This window comes from Lycorma delicatula, chromosome 2, assembly GCF_047948215.1.
Source record: "Lycorma delicatula isolate Av1 chromosome 2, ASM4794821v1, whole genome shotgun sequence".
Lineage (NCBI taxonomy): Eukaryota > Metazoa > Arthropoda > Insecta > Hemiptera > Fulgoridae > Lycorma > Lycorma delicatula.
Window position 1 is genome coordinate 62,096,295 of NC_134456.1, and position 19,135 is coordinate 62,115,429.

The 19,135-nt window shown below is 28.7% G+C and overlaps 2 non-coding genes across 2 annotated transcripts; both read right to left on the minus strand.

Annotated features, from left to right (window-relative positions):
• Window positions 1-13,348: 13,348 nt before the first annotated feature.
• Window positions 13,349-13,420, minus strand: TRNAE-UUC (transfer RNA glutamic acid (anticodon UUC)). The gene has a single exon. It is a non-coding gene; the product is annotated as a tRNA-Glu (tRNA).
• A 5,053-nt stretch (window positions 13,421-18,473) lies between these two features.
• Window positions 18,474-18,545, minus strand: TRNAE-UUC (transfer RNA glutamic acid (anticodon UUC)). The gene has a single exon. It is a non-coding gene; the product is annotated as a tRNA-Glu (tRNA).
• Between the last annotated feature and the right edge of the window lie 590 nt (window positions 18,546-19,135).

Genomic DNA, 19,135 nt, shown 5'->3' on the forward strand with positions numbered 1-19,135 from the left:
TCAGTATTATATTTACGTAATTATATGACAAGTAAATCCGCTAAAAATTAAAATAACTTTTTTTGATTGGAATTAAACGGAAAAATTTTTATTAATCCATTTTTTTTAAATACATTTTTTAAGTGGTAATTATCTTCTAACATTAGTACAATATAAAAATTACAAAGGACTTTACAATCTGTCACACACAATGTTTTAAGGATTAATAAGAAGATATTCCAAGGTCGAAACCTTTTGTGCGTAGCGATTTACTGGTCGAATATAAATAAATTATTATTATCAATAGTAGTAAGAAGTTGGAGAATTCGTTTATGCTTATTTTATAGCACCATAGAAAGAAGAAACTTCATTCTGGTAAAATATGAATTCCCAGACCATTTTCAAAAAATTAGCTCTATTGACCATTGTTATAATATTTAAAAAATTTTTTTTAGAAAATTAAAAAAAAAACTTTAAATCATTAAACACTAGGTACAAATTTATCCAATACATTCCTTAATATGTGCGTTCCTTCTTTTTCATTTTTGTGTTCTTTACTACTTCTATCAAAACACTTTAATAATCAAGGACTTTATAGATATACATGTTCCTAAATGGTGCTATCGTAAGGATTCTAAGTAAGGGTCGTATATGCTCAATTCTGCATTTATTCATTACAATATTAATAAGTGATTTTAATAGAGTAATTAGAGGCTTTAAACTCTATAGGTACCTCCCCGAATTACTAGTCTACATTCGAGTTTTGAACTAATAAATGCAAAATAGAGAGTTCTTAATAGATCAATGTCGCAAAAAGTTCTGAGCATATAAAAAATTCTTACATAACCAAGAATTTTTAACTTAACGTAATTAATTTGACTTGTCCAACTTAAATTAACATCAGCTAGAATACCAAGGCATTTTATTTCTTTTACCAATTCTAATGTTGGACAATCACAGTTCGAATTGTGACAAGCTATACGGTGGTATTTCAGGAGATATGTATGATCTTGTTGCACTTAAAAGTATATACCTTTTTCTTGGAATCATTAACATGAAGTTATCTGTAAATCAGAAACTCAGTAGTTTAATATCATTCTGCAAATTATTTCTTAATTCTTCGATCTTTTTTCCTTGTTTCTTAAGGCACTGTCATCTGCAAATGCATTACACATTTATGAAAATGAAAATGCATTGCCTTTAAATTTGACATAAATTGTTTATATCCACTAGAAACAGTGGACCTGACAAAACAGAACCCTGCGTGATGCCGTGTAAGAATTCAACTTATTCACTGATTTCCTCACTCACTTTAGTGCATTGGATGCGGCCTGAGAGAAAAGTGCTGAACTATTGATGTGAGATGTTTCTTACATCTGTGTTAAACAATCCATTTAGCAGGATTGTGCGGTCTACTAGTCAAAGGCTTTCATAACGTCAACGTTTTTTTTTTTTAACCTGCGGGACCACGTTCAGGTATTGCTTCAGAGGATGAGATGGTTGAAAATTTTTGTAGCGTGTGAAAAATACCATGCCTGACCGGGATTCGAATCCGGGATCTTCGGATGAAAGGCCGAGACGCTACCACTTGCCCACGGGGACCGGCAACGTCAACAAATTGTTCAGCATAATATTCACTTTTGTTGATTCCTTCGAACCTCTGTGTCAATATTTGCACGGAAACATATTTTAGATTTAATTCCAAAACGTTTTCGAGGGTACATCCATCATCTTTTCGAATCCAAGTATACATACATTTCTCCTTCTGCGAGTTGAGACCATATCATCATGTATTGCTTTATAACAAGAAGGATATATTGGGAGAGACAGCTTGTTTTATCCTTACTTTCCCAGTCTTTCTTATTTCTACAACATACATAAAGCAAATGAGATAAAGAACTAGTTAGTTCCTGCATAGTCAGTCGTATGTAGTCAGCTCTTGTGATAAACAGGTAGAAGGTAGGGCTGAATATCTTCACCTGATTCTGCTGGGCTTAACATACTGATGGGCAAGAGTATATAAGAATCAGTGAAGAAAAGACTAAATTTGAACATATGTTTATAAATTTACACTACGTTTTACAACATTTTTTGGGTTATCAATATCCTCCCACTTTAACTGGTTGTTTTTTAACTACTTTTTTCTAAATATGATTTAAGCATTTGATCATCTGTAAGAGCCATTTATTTCTATGCCAGTTGTAATTTATTTTTTTATCCAGTATAAAAAAAAAATTAAAACGTTTTCATAAAAATTGATAAAAATATAAATATTTATGAATATATGAAAAAAATATGAATATTTATGAATGGTTTTTACCGTAATTCATTCTTTTTAAACGTCTACCAAAACTAACATGTAGGTAACATTTTTGTCCACTTTTTTGGACATCCATAATATTAATATACTTTAGTATTATTGGAGTGCTTAAATGTAATTTTCCTCCCTAATATTGCATTTTTATTTAAACACGTATAGTACACTTCAATAAATGGAAAACTTATATCGACTTATATTTTTATTAATTTTATTGAAACCGTGAGCATTTTTAAACCTAAAAACAAAGCGAAAGCAATTAAAAAAATTAATTGCATTAAAAATTAAACTAAATTTTTTTTTCAGTTATTCTTTAAATTTCGAATTTAAAGTCGGTAGCAGTTTAGAAATCCAGTACCAACAACTTATTAATTCTTAATTGAGTAGCAACATTCAAATTTAGTAAAACCCGAAATTAAAACATATATTCAAAAAGTTTTTATTTTTAACTTGCCTTAGTCACTTTTTTTAATCGGTTTTATTTTTTTTTATTTTTAAGTTATTTAAATAAAATATTTATTAATTAATTTATATATAAAATTTATTTTTATTTTTACTTAAAACACCTGTAAGTTAAAAAAAAACACCGATATGAAAAATACATTAAAAAAACATAAAAAGCGAGAAATTTATGTCATAATAAAAATAAGAAAAAAGAATTCAGGTAAACAGTGACTGTTATCGAGAGTGAGCTAACATTCACTGGAATGCCAGAATATTTGTTGTCCTTTTATACGATGTTTTCCTACTAATCTTCTTGTAATACATTGAATATCACTATGACATCATGCTATATATTATTACGCTATTGTAATTCAGTACTAAGTAGTAATGACAAAAAAAAATTAATAAAGTAAGAAAAATCTTTAAATCATCTGTGTATATAAAATAATTTTCCTTTTAAAAAATGTTTAACTTAAGTTATCCAAAAAAAATATGGAAAATCCAATCACTAATAATCTTCCTCTTTAAAATAAAAAATATATACTTATCCATATTGGTTCATTTAGTAGTGACAAGTAAGCCTTGAATATAAATTAAATGAAGCTTCAATCGGCATCAGACCTGATCGACAAGAGGCTAACAAAGTGTAGAATAAAAGTAAATCACAATATATTGAGTAATATTACGTTTGCGTTAAGAAGGGGGACTGTCTCCGTGTCAACTTAAAAGGGCATTTTCATCCAGCATACTGACCGAGTACGGCATCTCAGGCTTCACCTTAATAGTCTCTTGACACGGAAGAACATCTAAAAGAAAAAAGAAACAGCTAAACATTAAGTTTAAGAAGCTAATTGGTTACTAAGAAGAAATTCACATTTGTCACTGTCCGTCAAACGTTTAATATACTAGGTCATTCTAAACCCATTTGAATGTATGTTATGTAGCTAAGAACAACGAAGAGCAAGAACACCATTGAAGTTACACAACGCTTCTATAATAAGTTGACGAGAATCATTACAGAGGCGTTGTGGTTTGCACGGAGCGAAGAAATCCATAACTATTTGGCATTTTCTTATGTCCGTGAGGAAATCAAGCGATTCTGTTCACATTACTAACAACAGCTAGGTAATCATGTGAATTACGTAGCGCTGAATCTCCTCAACAGTGAGGTGATTGAAGTGACTTCACGTGCTAAACCTGGGAGAATCTAAGTGACTGTTAGGCTAGGACGATATCCCTTAAATAATGAGCATCTTCTGTAGCCTTGATGAAGAGCCTAATTTCGTTTCATAAGCTAATTATATTACTCTTTTGTTTTTCTTTTCTTTTGTCTTGTAATATTATTTATTTTTTGTTTTTTGTAAAGGTTTTACGGACTTTTGTAATTATTATGAAGTAAATCAGTGCTAGTGTATCAATACAAACGATCTACTGTCTTATGTATGACCGTTTTATTAAGAGGATCCATTGGAAATCTTTCAAGTGCTTACTGTAATTCTTTTTACTTATAGTTCCTTCTTGGAACCAATTAAACGAATTGTGATAAAAAAAAATAGGCCAAAGGAAGAAAAAAAGAAATGTGAAGAAATTGTGAAAAAAAGAAATAGGCCGAAGGGTCGAATAGTTAACACTTTAATAGTAGTAAGCACTTATTTGATTTAATTTCTTTAAATCAGTTAAATTAATTACAACATCATCCCATAATTTATTATTCTGAATGATTTCCCAAATAATATAATTTTCGTATTTTCTTGTTCTCAGTATGAGGGTTATAAAAAATATTTAATAAATTTCATGGTAAATTCAATGTTGAAATTTTTAATAATAAAATATTGGTCGTATGATTTTTCAAATAAAGAAGAATGAATTCCACTTCAATTTTATTATTTGTCTGAAATAAAAATTAAATGTACACAATAACATAAATTGACCAAACTATCGTAACCCGGATTATATATTTTTTTTTAATAATTTATAAAGAACCCTACTGTAACTATTACAATTTGCTAGAGAAAAATTTTATTCAGATAATCTTTTTTTTTTACATTTATCCCGCATTATATTTGAGAAAGAACATTTGATATTATAAGATAACAACAACAGTATGCACGTGCTAACTGACAAAGAATGACTGAAACGATTCGCGGCAATTTGCGGTGGGTGGCAGGAAGCCAGCAGTACCGGGACGCCACGTGGTCATCGTTGCGGGGATATCTTCGGAATGCGCCCCGGGTCGGTGACACTCCAGTAAATACAGTAAAACTATCTCCACTTAATCCTCCCCTCACTCTCCTTTTTTTCTTCTCTTATTAAGTAACTATATCATCACTCTAAATCCATAACGAAGATATAAGGGCACCTGTTTATCGTATAACAACCAATTCATAAAAAAATATTAAAAACTTCTTTATACAATTTTTATACCAAAATAATCTATTATATTTACTGTCCTTATATTCAAAGTTAATTACCTCATTCATTAAAATAATTTCAAAAAGATGTTGAAATTACAAAAATGTACATTTGTTTACTTTTTGCCTCAGTATATAGGAAGAGCGAACTGTGTTACGCCAATATGTTTGTATGTTACCTCTTTAACTCCCGAAATGCTACAGTAATCCTATTTATCCTTATTGGATTAAATCTGATATAATTCAAGTTATTTTGTGCTAATATTTAATTATTCTGTTAACAGATTTCGTGAATTTGCAAAAATACTGAATACGAAATCTTATAAGCCACATTAAATTTTTTTTTCAGGATTTAATAAAAATGTTATGTACTATACACAAACTGCTCGAGCCGTTTAATAGGTATGCTGCAACCCGCAAAGCATATTTATGATATTAAGAATCAGGAAGCTGAACTTTTTGGCAACACACTATTCAACATTCAACCGTTTTTTTTTGTGTAAGATTGATTAACTTTAGTTTTTCTAAATTTATCAGTTTTAATATTTTAGTTTTCTAGGACTTTTAATTTCTCTGTTAATAGTTTATGAATGGAAAAGTTAAAAAATAATTTAGATGTATAATTAAATACTGATATAATAGATAGATAATATAGAAATTTCATTTTTAAAACAAGAAATAAAACTGATTTTACCAAATTTATAAATTTATCTGCAAATTAATAAATAGTTTAAAAAATTTTCCTGCCATTTTAAAAAATATGTCAAACTTTCTCGTCGGTACGTAGGCTCTATATGCTATGTTATTCGTTTTTCATCCATGTAGTACATCCGGAAATATTTTTTCTCATACGTAAGGAATTGATAATAAAAGAAATATTATTTATAATTCTTTGATGGGCATGAAGAAACGAAGATTGCTTTTTTTCAAGTAATGTGGAGAATATTTTTCCCGTCTTTGAGGGCCAAATTACTTAAATTCTTCTTTAGTTGAATTACTGACGGTACAGTTAACATGAATTAAAATATGAAACATACAATTTTACATATAGTACAAGAAGTCCAAAATTTAACACGCTTGAACAAAGAGTAATTTATAAACATCCAAAATGTGTTAAAACCTACATATTATTCAAACAGACACGATGTAGATCCAATATTCAACTCCCTACTAAAGCGGTTTTCAAATCAAATTAAAATTGGTGAAATTAACAGCAAGCCACTGATATTTCCACTTTAAGAAGAGGAATAATTTTTTATTCGTAAAATTTGTCTTAAAGAAACATTTTCCCTTAATTAAAACGAAAATCATTAATCATTTTTAATATTTTAAAAGTGTTATTTCTAAATATAAAATGACCTATCGTTATTTCCTCGCTAGATGACGCATGATCCTTTATTTACGAAGTGCATATTATTATAGGTCAGAGAGTTTTAAGTTTCATTCCGCAACATAATGTTTACATGGTAAAATGAGGGTAGTAGCTGAAGTTTTAAACAAATCTGTTTATAACACTTGCGAGGGAAGAACTGTAATAATTCATACTGCTGAAAATAAAGATGTTAATATCCAAGATTATAAAATAAAATTTCAATGAAGTTGTTAAAATAAATATAATCCACCAAAACTGGAACAAAATTTCCCTTGTATTAAAAGTCGGCATGACAAATTATATTTCATGATGTTATTGAAAAATTCTTCAGAAACGTTATATTTTGAATAAAAATCATCAATAAGTCGTTTTTTACGAATTTAATTGAATGTTATTTTAAATTTCCATCATAGTTTTAGCAGTAAATAAATAATCAAAAATTAGGAAATTCACCTGATTTTTTTCTTATTTTTTTTCCGAGAACAAGGAAGATAATGTTTTTGAGTTGCATATTTGTTTGTACTCCTGAAACTCCAGAACAGCTGCATTGGCTTTAATTATATAGATATCAAGCAATCTGTCTTACCCACACTAGCGAAATTGCATTTAACTTTTCCAATCCATAAATATCAAATAAAAGTCCTTGAATAGTGGAACGCAGAAATTTTATAAAATTTGTAAAATTTTGTAACTGTAAACTTAGTAATTATAAAAGTTATAAACGTAGTTAATTGTTAATACTAAAAAGTTAAGTAGTTCACAGCTATGCCATGAACTAGTTAACTCTTTTTTAGGATTAACTTATAGGAAATTTTAAAAAAATATGTTGGTTTAATAATCAATGTAAGTAAAAGTTAGTTTGAAATCTGTACCGAGAATAAGAAAAAATGCACATAAACTAAATTAAAACAGTATATTTTCTGGTAAATAAAGTTAATTTATCAAAAGTAAGATGATGTATAATAATAATATACAAAAAGCTGACAACACAGTTGTAGGACTTTCCCGTCACTTTTTTTCTGATGCATGGCTTACTCACAACTTAATTTAAAATATTTATCATTTTATTTAATACAATATTTTTTGGTTATTTGATTCAATGATTCTAACTAAAGCGACGAAAATCACTCCTTGTATCGCCTTCTAGAACTCTTCAAAACTAAAGCCATTTTTAGGGGTGGAGGTGAATTTAGCAAATTTTTTTACAAAAGTAGTTTATTTATTAATATTCACAAAATTATCAACAAAGAAATATAACCTTTATTATTCAAAATCTGGAGACGATTTCATTTCCCTCCCTGCATCCCCGACCACCTGACTTTTTGAACTAAATGAAAATTTAGTAGGACCAATTTAGTAGCATTATATATAGAATTAATCTGATCAAGTATGGTTAAAATCGGTCGAATAGTTCTGGAAATATAAGATGATTTATAGGCCAATACCGAAAATCATTTTTTGGAATGGGGTGAAATTTAGCAAAAATATTTTTTTACAAAAGTTGTTTACTTTATTAATATTCACAAAATTATAAAAAAATATATATATTACTTTAATTATGCAAAATGTGGAGACAATTTCGTTTCTCCCCCTGTATCCCTCACCCCCTGGCCTTTTGAGTTGAAAATTTAATAGCATCAATGACCCTACTATACAAATATTATAATCAAGTTTGGTGAAAATCGGTCAAGTAGTTCTGGAGATATAAGGCGATTTACACGCCAACATATATACATACATACTTGTACACATTTTTTCGCGGAAATTTCGATGCCATTTTTCAATTTTCTAGGGTTCTTAGGGGTCAATTCGACAAGATTCGGTGAAAACCGGATATGCCCAATTTTGACCGATCGTCATACTTTCCCTTCTACATAGCTACAGCTGCTGAAATAGACGGGAAAGTAAAATTATGGAGTACGAATAGTGCAAGAGACAATTTAATTGAATGAAAAGTACTAAAATTATAACGGAAGGTCAAGTGGTAACTTGATCTCTTTAACCGGGAACAATTTTTACTGTTTTCTGAGAGATTGAGTAATTAGACGTTTAGAAGGTTTTTTCTGCATTTTACTATTTCAAAACTGTACCTTTTATTTTGTTCGGATTTACATATAAATCTTCTTTGTATAAAGTAACGTTTGTAACGTACCATGGAGGTTTTAATAGAAATGATTTAAATATAATAAAGATAAATGATAAGGAGGTTTCATTTACGGTGTTTTATAAAAAGTTGAAGTGCAAAAATTTAGCACTTTTTCGTTTTAGTTAAATCGAATGCTTCAGTTAGCTCCAAGAATGCAGCTTTTAAATACTGTATAGTGAATTTTTTATGGTGTTTGAAAGTTCGTGTATCTCATCTAACGTGGTAGTTATTAATATGGAGATTTTTTGGCGCTAAGGTTTTTTTGAATTATTACCTTAAACTCTACTGTGATGAAGAATTTGATTGATGTTGTCTGCTAGAGTGATATCCCTAAACACGTGACAAATTTATCGTCCCATCGCTGTAATGCCATGATTTCTAAACTATTTTAAAAAATAGTCTCTAATTTCTAACATCAATATTAGGACGGGTAATTCGTCTATTAATACACTTAATAATTTTTGTTGTGAATTAGTTGAAGTGTTGTATGAGTCGTTTAACTCTGTTTTACTATTTATCTAAGGCATTCAATTGTGTAAATAAGTTGAAATATATCGGTGTTAAGTTGTAATATATTAGGGTCACATTACAGTGGTTTTGTTTACTTCAGGAGAGAATTTAAACGGTAGATACCGTACATCTTTCTTCAGGTACAAATTCATCTTTCTGGAGTAGAGTAAATGTGAGTCCCATCGAGCCACGTGCTCTCCGTTATCCTATTTTTTTATTGTTCATAGATGTTCTTTTATGTTGCTCTTTTAAAAATTTTACTACCACAAGAAAATTAGAGAATAATAATTTCTCCTCTAGATAAGAAAGAGCGCTAACTCTGTGATGTTATATATTTCAGATACTTTCAGCGATATAATTAAATACAGTAAACATTTTCTAAAAGTTTCAAAAATATATTTGTTGAGTTCAACAATCCGCACAATAAATCTAATATTGTTGACAAGCCTCTGGCAGAACACGGTTTTTTGGAAGTTTATACTGAAAAATTTACTGACTCTTGATATCATATTGGACACCACTTTATTTTAGAATGACCACATTTGAGATCGTTCTAAAAAAATTAACCTCGAATTCGTTCAGAATTTAAAAAAAGACAACTGTTGTACAGGGGTGTCTTATTAAGTTATTTAATGGTTATTTCAAGAGTTTGCTGAGATGTGGTTGTTTATCTGTATTTATCCTATAAATAAAGTTTTTTTCTGAGCTAAAGCATGTACTAAGTTTAAATTATTCGAAATCCCGTAGACAGTTGTTAAAAAAGAGTGTCATCAATTTTTATAAACAGTATCATTTTAGCCCTTAGTATGATGATTATTTTAGATTAAGTCATTTTCATACAGATTCTACAACAAATACTAATATTCTAAAATAAACAATTTTACTCAAGAATCTCACTTCAATGACAGCAATAATAAAAAAACTTCATTTTTTTATCAGTTTATGAACACAAAATAAATCGTGGACACTGTTTCTTACTTTAACAATAGACCATGTAAAACTGTTCCTAATTAAAATTGAAAAAAATTTTTAATTGATAATGTATGCATGAATCGACTGTATTGGATTCAGACGATGATATCGCAAAAGCGTTTTTCACCCCCAAAAAAAAGAAAAGAAAATTGGATTTAGTTGTACTATAAATAATTATAATTATAGTTGTACTATAAATAATAATAATAATTAGTTAGAATAAATAATTATTAAAACAATAATAGATTACTTTCAGTGTACAGATGTAATATAAAATATCAAGTTCCTTTAGAATCACTGTAGCAGTAATTTCTAATATTTCATTTAATTCAGACTGTGTGTATATTTTTTTGGTTATTGTTTGTTGAAAAAGATAAAATTTAAAAACATTTTTTCGCTGTAAATTTTCACCGGTGATAAAACTTAATTTTATTCATAAATATTGTTGAATTCAAAAGTGTCTAATTGATCAGGATTGTTTTCGTCAAAATTGATGTTTGGTACCGACGTCATCGTGAATGTTATCCTGCAACACTTTCTCGAATTGGGTACCAAATACTACAGCTTTTCGTTCTCGCCTCTTGGCCTTTTCTGTCTGATTTTCTGTCTATAGACTTGGTATTGACATAATAGAGAAGTTTAAGATAGTTTTTTTTTTTTTCACGCTGAGTAATCTGAGTTTAATGGTCTTCACCAAATTCAGAAAAACAACTTTGTTTATGTCGTAAAATAATAGTGTAATTATGTTTCAACATTAAAAATGTAATAATAATAATGCTAATTATTAAGAGCACAATACTCTTCGTCTATTTTCTACCCAATGACGCTGGGTCTGTACCAATTACTAAAGTTAAACTTAAAAAGTATAATTTAGTGTTTGTAATGTACCTGAATCAAATTCCTGGGTTAGAGAATTTCGACATCAGAAATCATGTAGAATTCTTCTTCTACTTCTTTCATTATAATAAAAATAATTTTTTACTCTTTCAATAATTGTGTTGATAGTTTAATAAAGATAGACTATAATTTGGAGTTTTCCGTAGGCAGAGAATTTATTTAATAACAACCTAGTTTTAGAAAAATTTGGCTTCTAATCGCAAACCAAAATTCCACGCTAAGCTCATACTTCTCTTCAGAGACTGATCTTCATATTAAACTTAATAAATTAATCATCTTATAATATTTCAATTTAAATATTATTCAAAGCGTAATCAAATTATCTAGGTACACACTCATATTAATACTAGTTCATATTCAAATTTTCTGATTTCCGAAACTAAACGTATATATTCTTCCAAATGTGTTAATATACCATCGGTGTTTCTTTTAAAGATAATTTGTATGATAAGATAATGATTGCATTTAATATATTAAATATTTAGTATACTTACAATCCTACAAATGTTCGGAATATCTGTTTGTTTCTCTACAAACTAGGTTATTGAGGCGATTTTATTTTTTTGAACAGTCAAGATGCTTGAAATTTTAAAGAAATTTTATGATTTAAATTCAGATTAATCAAACAATTATATATGAAAAGTTTCATTTTATTACTGCGATCGAATATAACCGGTATCTGTACCAATCTAAATATATAGAATAGGCTATATGTGAGATATTATATTAATAAATACCTGTCATTAAGTTATAAATTAATACTATGCGATACTAATTTAAAATATATAATGAAATAAAAAAATGAATTTTAATTATTATATAACGATAGAATATATAATAATATCAAGAAAAAAGCTCTTGCGCAATTATACGCAAAAAGACCGACTTTTCGTTATCGACGCCCTCACTTTTTCGCAGTCAGAAACGCATTGATTTCCAGAGAATACTGCACTAGTACATAAGTTCGATTAATGGTAAGATCCTTCACAAGCAGCAAGTTTAAACTCTTTCACCATTTTGACTCAGTGCATAAGCTCGTATGAAAAATACACCAACACAATGATGTTTGTTGTCGACTTAAATTGAGCGTAACTCAAGAACAACTCGACCAATTTTCATCAAATTTTCACATGCACAAATTCAGATACACTACAGCAAGTCTAAATTTCATAAAATTGATTTAGCTTTAGAGAGTTTTGAGCCACAAATTTTATATGTAGGCCTATATATATATATATATATATATATATAACGAAATTACAAGTGAAATATACGAAATTTTAAGTGAATGATATTTTCGTACTCGTAATGAAAAAAAAAGTACTCGTAACGTAAAGAAATTTAATTTCACCCAAAATCTCACCGCGTGATACCGTACTTTTCTTTGAAAAATCGATAAAAATAATTTGAATTTTACCTTCATTTCATAGTAAGGATATTTCCGTTTTTAGTGCAGAGATATTATTTCATTGCCACTATTCTTTCAAAATGTCATTATGGAACTTAATCTAATTTGCGTCATGTTTAAATAGAAATAAAAAATAAAAGACTCCATGCAGTCGTGTTTACTAAATTTGTAACCTTACCGTGTGTTCTGACTGGTGAGAGTTATGAGGTTAAATCGATGTGTGTACTAAATTTATTTATAAAATAACGGAATATTTTATTAGACTGTTTTAAACATTAAGAGGTCTAATTTTAATAATTTAAATTGGTTTTATTGTTGAAAAACTTATTCATAAATTTTATTTAATAATGAGTTTTAAGAGCATTTTATTCCAGTTTTGTTTTTTTATTATTATTATTATCGTTGATATGAAAGTATTTATTGCCTTAAGTGAAAATAGTTCGCAATTAATTCTTTTTATTATTGTTGGCTATGTTAATTTTGGGTAACAGCCAACTCTTAGTTTCAATTCACATGCCTACTTTGCACTTACTTCGGAAAAGAAAAATGTTACATAAATAAAAGAGTTCTTCAAAAATAATAAAATGTATTTTTAAAATCTTAAATAGTTTTATATCGGAAAAACTCTTTCGTTGATATGACCAAAATTGGCGTAAGAAATAATTAATAACTAAATATTTTATTTTTTTAATGTTTAATTCTATTTTGGTCAGGTAATATGTACATAATTATATATACACGTAAGTTAAGATATAATTTTTTAGACAAACGTAATAACTGAATGTACTTTTTTTTTAATTTTCACGTGAAAGTTAATAAAGTATGCATACATAATTTTATATTCACATAAAATAAAAAAAATATATTTTTTTAAATCTCTTATTAAAAAAATTTCCCATGCCGGGAATCGAACCCGGGCCTTCTGGGTGAAAGCCAGATATCCTAGCCACTAGACCACATGGGATTATACGTTTTGGTACATCGCTAATCTATTTTGTTTTCTGTTTGTTAATTTCCTGAATTTCAGCTTTAAATTGTTTTTTGTGTATTGATTCTGGTTCCACATTTACTTATTTAATAATAAAAAATCAAAATTGAGTTTAAGTTATTTTTTTTTATACCTTGTACCTACCTAGTACTTTAATATCAGTGGTAATTTAATAACCAATTTATAAAAAAAGTTAATTAGGCAAAATATCTACAGCTTAATAAGAAAATTAATATAGAAATTCATTGAATGAAAACAAATCCAGACATTAAAACTATATTTGTTGATTATTCTTTTAATTTCGCATTTTTAAATTCGGTATTTAAGCATTGTAAATTGTTCATAGTTGTATGTTTAAAGTAAAACGCCGGCTTGTTCGCAATTTTTTATCTAAACTTTTTTGGCGTACACTTAAGAAAAATTATATTTAAGAACCAAAAAAATTATTATTTTTAAATTTTAAAGGAGGATTTTAAGTAGCTTTTTAAAGTTTATTCTATATTTTTATTGTTTATTTAAAATATGAATAGGCCTACAAGAAATCATTACCCATTTTGAAAAAAGCCGTTTGGAAGAGTTGCAAAGCCGAGCAACCTGTGTTTAATAGAAATAAACAAACAATAGAAATCCAGAGAAACAATGTGAAGAAATTGTTACAAAGCTACTCTTTGGAATGCGAATCGAATTATTTTGTACACCAAATTTTTCAGCTGATTTTGTTGGACTTTCTCTTGACAATACTTTGAATACCAGGCTCCATAAATAATTTTACTATAACAATCCAATAGCTAACAAATGAAAAAAATATAATCTATCTTTAAATCGTCTACATAAATCGTATGTTTTTATTTTTTTAATTTAAAAAAAAAATATTTCATTTAAACTATTTGATAAAAATTAACAACGGGATTAACAGAGAAATTTCATCTACAAAGTAAAATATAAAATTGTTGAATTCGGTTTATTTGGTACAGCTACTGCTTGGACGTAATAAAAAAGCGTACGATTTAAAATGTTAATTTCTGTCTTTTTTTAACTCTGCTAAAAAATAATTATATTTCCGATTTTTAGATTTGTTTTGTGGTCGTTTACCCCATCTGATATTATTCATTCCTTTACCGTACATGCTAATTCCAATAAGAGAAAAAGATTAATTTTAATTAATACCATTAAATATTTAATAAAATTATTGTTTATATTAAATTGAGCTCTTTGTAAAATTTATACATCCTTTTTGTATAATTTTAAAATCAAAAAAAAGAATCAGGTGGTTAATAACTACATTTTTCAATCTAAAAAAATAAAAAATCTTTCATATTTCCATATGGAATTCGTGTTAACCGAATGAACTAATTAGAGAAATCTTTATTAATATTCAATAATACAGCTGCTATATATAATTTTATTATGAAACATATAATTTTAATTTATACATAATTTTATTCTTGAAATGGTGGCTAATTGTTACTGATGATGATGAATATTATTGAGCATTATTATCTAATCAGACTACTTTGTGTAATGAATGTATCTCATTACCGTAATGCACTTTCTAATAAGCACCAGAGATAAAAAGAATTTATTTAAAAAATTTAATTCCTTATAGGCTTGTAATCTAACATTTTTTATGTAATCTGTATTTCTCTTTAATCGTATCTTTAAAATGAGCAAATGTATTTTAGGTAAAAAAATAATAAATACAATAAATAGAATCACGGAGTTCGTCAGAACTTCGTCGGTAAGAGATGACGAAGTCAACGAACTACGTTTACAGTTCTAAATGATCTAAACTAACAGTGCAATGAAAATGAAGGAAAAAATAATTGTATAAGTTGTTTAACAGTTTGATTTTAAACCGTGTTCCTCTTCTTTATGTTCAACATACCTCTTTCCATATTTCTTTCCCAAACTTGTATTTTCCTTCTTAACGCTTTTGTTATAGGCCACCTCTGACAGCTGTATGTTAAGACCGCAATATAATACTTATTAAACACTAGCATCCCCGTCGTGGCTTCACCCGCTCTATATGGTTACATATGATTAATTGTGTGTCGACCAATAATTTGTCGTTTTGGACAAATATGAGCCAAATCGGAACATAACTACAATTTTTCGAAATATCTCGACTCTAGCACCACCTAGCGGGTCCATTTTCGCAAAAATATTTCTTTTCACTTAATTAATATATATTCTGAGTATAAACCAAATCGGACCGTAAATGCAATTTTTCCAAATATCTCAACCCAAGCGCGATCTAGCGGATCCATTTTGCAGAGGTATTTCTTTCCATGTAAGTAACACATATTCTGAATATGAGCCAAATTGGAGCATAAATACAGTTTTTCGCAATATCTCGACCCCAGCGCCACCTAGCGGGTCCAAACTAATTCAGAAACCTTCGCGGACGTGCGCGCGCATAACTCACCAAAGTTTGATCGCAATCGGATGAATGGCATAGGAACGCATTCGGGACAAACCAACAAACATTTATTTTTATATATAAATAAGAAAAGACGTTTCCATTTAATATCTATCTTTTGTTGGATAAACATCTTTAATGCCATAAATACTGGTATTTATGGCAGTAAATACCACTATTTATGGAATGAAAGGGAAATGCACCTCTAAATTTCTTTTGGCAATCTATCTTGAAAATATACTGTTTACCCTACATAGATCAATTCCTTGACTACAACAATGTTTCGGTGGTCAAGAAGTCATTTGCTACAATTTTAGTATTTTCATAATTTAACTTCAGACCAACCTCCCTACTAGCCTGTTTTAAATAATTTAAAATCTGAATATGGTGCTTTTCCGAAGTTGCTGAGGACAATGTCATCTGCAAACTTCAGGTTATTGAACTATTTTTATTTACTGACTAATAAAGCGAAGGGGACAATTAATATAACGTCATTAATTTATTAATTATCTTGGTTTTTTATCAATACGGTAACAAAAACAAAGAGTATAAACAAAACAATTGAGTAAAAATATAAGCAATATAAATTTGATTTTTTCATAAGCAATAAAAATATACTGAACTGTTAATTTACTTTATTGATAATTCTATTTTTATGTAGTGAAGAAGCCTGTCATGTTTATTTATTTCTACAACTTGTAAATGGAGTCCGACAAGGATGTTCCCTATCTCCGTTACTTTTTAATCTTTATATGGAACTAGCAGTTAATGATGTTAAAGAACAATTTAGATTCGGAGTAACAGTACAAGGTGAAAAGATAAAGATGCTACGATTTGCTGATGATATAGTAATTCTAGCCGAGAGTAAAAAGGATTTAGAAGAAACAATGAACGGCATAGATGAAGTCCTACGCAAGAACTATCGCATGAAAATAAACAAGAACAAAACAAAAGTAATGAAATGTAGTAGAAATAACAAAGATGGACCATTGAATGTGAAAATAGGAGGAGAAAAGATTATGGAGGTAGAAGAATTTTGTTTGGGAAGTAGAATTACTAAAGATGGACGAAGCAGGAGCGATATAAAATGCCGAATAGCACAAGCGAAACGAGTCTTCAGTAAGAAATATAATTTGTTTACATCAAAAATTAATTTAAATATCAGGAAAAGATTTTTGAAAGTATATGTTTGGAGTGTCGCTTTATATGGAAGTGAAACTTGGACAATCGGAGTATCTGAGAAGAAAAGATTAGAAGCTTTTGAAATGTGGTGCTATAGGAGAATGTTAAAAATCAGATTGGTGGATAAAGTGACAAATGAAGAGGTATTGCGGCAAATAGATGAAGAAAGAAGCATTTGGAAAAATATAGTTAAAAGAAGAGACAGACTTATAGGCCACATACTAAGGCATACTGGAATAGTCGCTTTAATATTGGAAGGACAGGTAGAAGGAAAAAATTGTGTAGGCAGGCCACGTTTGGAATATGTAAAACAAATTGTTAGGGATGTAGGATGTAGAGCGTATACTGAAATGAAACGACTAGCACTAGATAGGGAATCTTGGAGAGCTGCATCAAACCAGTCAAATGACTGAAGACAAAAAAAAAAACTTGTAAAATTGTAAATTATAATAGTAAAGCTAACAATATCATTACCATAGCATATACAGAGTGATATTAAGTATGAAAATGGTTTCATATTTCAAAACTGAAGGATATTAGTGGATACGAGTTTAAAAAAGTGCGGATCTACATTGTTACAAAATTACTACTTTTTGCTGTGTTTGAAATTTTTGTCCGTCAAGTTGGATCCGCCATATTGAATCAAATTTTGCTTTTTTTTAATAAGAAGGGGACATGTGATACATGATTATAGTGTAAACGTTTACGAGAAAAACGATAGTGAAAATCGTTTCTCGATTAATGATTTAGTTTTAGAGTTACGAGTATAAATAATCAAACGTCCAGAAACTGAAAAATCATGTTAGTAATAAAACGAAGTAAAACGCCCAGTAGTAATTTTATAATTTTGTATTACCTTCAGAATTGAATTCAGTAACAAACTTTAAACAGTCAATGTTGGTTTGAGATATAAAGCCGTTTTCATAATTAATGTTATCACCCTTTATATTACCACCAGGGGATTAACACAGCCTACTACTCCACTACCATTACCCTATGTTAATAGGGTTAATCAGCGTGCATTTTAATCCCTCTTTATGACGAACTTAAAACAAAACATGTGTGTTTGAAATGAGAACAGAAAACTTGTTTACTAATTGGTAGATATACTCGTACACTAATGAGTTAAAAGTTTAAATATTCTGACGGTTAAATTTAACCAAACTAATAAAATGAAGCCACACTCGAATACGGTTACAACTAAAAATTGTACCATTAACTTGTTTTTAACCTAGATCTTACAGCATCACAGAAAAGGTCTTATAAACAGTGTTTATTTATAGTTATTATTTTTAATTAGTTGTTTCTTCGCATACAAGAAGACATATTTTTATAAAAGAGATTTAAATCACTCTAATTTAAAAATTAATTTTCACGTAAAACCGTATATCTGAGTAACATTGGAATTTTTTTTAAATGAAAAAAAATTTCCCATGCCGGGAATCGAACCCGGGCCTTCTGGGTGAAAGCCAGATATCCTAGCCACTAGACCACATGGGATTGCACGAGCGCTTCGCAAGTTAAGTGATTTCTAAGTTGTAGAACTAAGATGTGATTACTTCGAATGGTTACGTTATTTACTATCCCGTGAATTGATTTTAAAAAACAAAACAAGCATAATAGTGAAATATAAAAAATTTAATTTCATCAGTTCAATTTAGAAGATTTCTGCTTCTTGAATAAGGTCGTAAAATATTTTTTTTTAATAATGCACTCCAAAGCTGAATTAAAAAACCTAAATAACTGAAGTTTCAATTGAATATCCCAAGCAAGAATGTTCGGTGAAAGAGTGGAAATATCAGCGAGACTTAAGAGAGATAAAAGATTGATAATTCGATTAGTAACAAAATACAAACTTTTTCTCGAAAACAGTTTTTTAACAGAAATTTACTTAAAATAGGTAAGATATTAAACATACAAGCGTAATAATATACTTATTTCCTGACTAACAAGAAGTTGTAAGCAATTTAAACCAAAATATTTGCAGTCCATAAAATTGAAGGAATGGGAATAAATTTCGGGTGGTTTCTGTTTCTTCCCCCCACAACGGTTTTTTACGTTACATATTACGTACTGTATTAATCAGTGGG